A 2,812-nucleotide genomic window follows, 5' to 3' on the forward strand; every position below is an offset into this window, starting at 1 on the left:
AAAGAGTTTGCAACAGTGGCAAAAAGAAAATTGGGACTTTATATGAAGCATAGCTAAGAACAAAAAGGTTTGAAATCATGTGATCATGGGCTCCAAAAAATAAACATTAAATCAGAAAGATAACATGATAATATAATTCAATAAGATCTCAGCAATTTATTGTTACATGATAATGGCATAATTGATAAACAAAGAAAAAAATTAAATAATAAAAAATAAAATAATTATCTTGATACATAGTAATAAAGTAATAATAATTCATGAATAACATGAGGGAGAACGTTGAGCGCCGACTGCTTAGTGACGCCAGGCGTCCGGGGGTTGGCCTTGCTCCTCCTCCCTCTGCTTCATAACGCGCGTGGTGTTGGCGGCACATTGTGGCTAATTCTTGGCAATGGGACAGCATGTTGTAGGAGCACACATCACATTATCCCCCTTCCTGTTCACTTCACACGGGACCCCATGATGTCTTACTTAGATGGTAAGGTACACAACACTTCACTTTCAGGAAATTACATTTTTTATTCACCAGTTTTTTACTTGATGGTTTTTTTTATGTTGTTCTTTTTGTTTTTTCTGCACCGTCACACGTAATAGGTTTCATACACTCATTACTATTCATTCTCTCCACAGAACATTCACAGCTATTGGTAACTACACCCCATCATTAAATAGTCACTATTGGTGTTCCTCATGCTGTCACCCTGCGCCTCGATGTGTCCCCATTTGTGCGGCCTCAGCTCCGGGGGAGGCTTTGATTCCCCCTTGGCATCCTCTACCCTGAACAATATTACTTTGACACTTTTATGTAATTATAGGTAAGAGCGTCTAGCATATTCTTGCCCTTTTTTCCGTTTTTGTCCAGAAACTGTTCATCTGGTAATTTTCTACTTCTTATCATAGATTATTGCACCCGTCTTATTGCTCCTGAAGAGTGGGAGTCCCCACGAAACACGTAGAGCCTTAGCCTTATGCTACACCTTCAACATCATGTGATCTTGAGACTCCGAATTAGTGATATTAATTTATCATTTATATTTTTATTTATTTATTCTATTTATTTATTTAATCTTATATTTTATTTCTTTTTTTCTTTTTTTCTTTTATTGATTACATGACTGTTGTTTATGAAGCAGTATAATTACATTACCGTGTACCAATGTCTCTATTACCCATAGATTGGTTTTATACTTTATTATTATCAACTGAATCATGTTATTCATGAATTATTATTACTTTATTACTATGTATCAAGATAATTATTTTATTTTTTATTATTAAATTTTTTTCTTTGTTTATCAATTATGCCATTATCATGTAACAATAAATTGCTGAGATCTTATTGAATTATATTATCATGTTATCTTTCTGATTTAATGTTTATTTTTTGTAGCCCATGATCACATGATTTCAAACCTTTTTGTTCTTAGCTATGCTTCATATAAAGTCCCAATTTTCTTTTTGCCACTGTTGCAAACTCTTTACATATAACAGGGATGGAGGTAGATGAATCTACCCATTCGTTACCTCATATAAAGTCCCACTAATCCCGTCCTCCCCCTTTTTCCGTCATAACAGTGCCAATCTGCTTAGCGCATTGAAACAGGGCAAAATTACACACGTGCCATGCATGGCACACGACTTAAACTTGGTCGTGCAGCGATTCGTTGTCAAATACCCTGGGGTCCAGGACATCTTGCGGCAGGCAAGGAAAATTTCGTCCCATTTCAGAAGATCTTACACGGCCATGGCTCGCCTTGCTGACATTCAGTGGCGACACAATCTGCCGGTCATACGTCTTATTTGCGATTGCCCGACGCGATGGAACTCAACCTTCTATATGCTTGATAGGCTGCTCCAGCAGAAACGTGCAGTTAACGACTACCTGTACGAACTCTGCGGCAGAACAGGTTCTGGGAGCTTGTTTTTTTTTCACCGCGCTAGTGGCTGCTCATGCGCGACGCATGCAGACTTCTGCGGCCATTTGAGGAGATCGCCAAACTGGTCAGTCACAGCCATGGCGCCATCAGTGACATCGTACCCTATGCCTTCTTTATGGAGCGTGCATTGTGTTGTGTCATTGATCAAGCCGTGGAGGAGCAGGAAGATGAGGAAGTTGCAATGCTGGATGAATTCCCAGGGGGGGCTACTCTATCTGAGACAAGTCAACAACAGGAGTCAGAGGAGTATGGTGCCGGGGCGGATGAGGAGGAGCAAGAAGAGCATTAAACCTTTCTGGGATCCCTGTTGTTCTCTGTGGATGGGGAGAGGAGAACAAGGAGGATGACATTATCCTGGATGATGAGCAGGAGCCAGGCCACCACACCGCTTCCAGTTTAGTGCAAATGGGGGCCTTCATGCTCCAGTGTTTTAACAGGGACCCCCTTATAAAAAGCATAAAGGTCAAGGACCAGTACTGGGTGGCAGCGTACTTAGACCCCGGTACAAACACAAAATGGCGGAAATGTTACCACCATCACAGAGGGCTGTCAGAATGGAGAACTTCCAGGCCTTGCTTAGAGAAATGCTGCATTCTGCTTTTGCGTGCGCTGGCAGAGGAATTCCCACTCCCAGAGAAAGAGTTGCGGCTATCAATCCAAAAGCGCCTGCAAGAAGAGGGCGGTTTGAAGATGTGTTGGTCACTTCTGATATGAGATCATTCTTCCAGCCGACCCATCGACAGGTGTCATCCGGATCCAGCATCAGGGAACGCCTAGATCGACAGGTGTCCGACTACATCGGGTTAACGGCCGATGTGGACGCTCTGAGAAGTGATGAACCCCTGGACTACTGGGTGGGCAGGCTTGACCTC

This window comes from Lithobates pipiens, unplaced genomic scaffold, assembly GCF_037356315.1.
Source record: "Lithobates pipiens isolate NorthernLeopardFrog02 unplaced genomic scaffold, aLitPip1_a1.2 Scaffold_30, whole genome shotgun sequence".
Taxonomy (NCBI): Eukaryota; Metazoa; Chordata; class Amphibia; order Anura; family Ranidae; genus Lithobates; species Lithobates pipiens.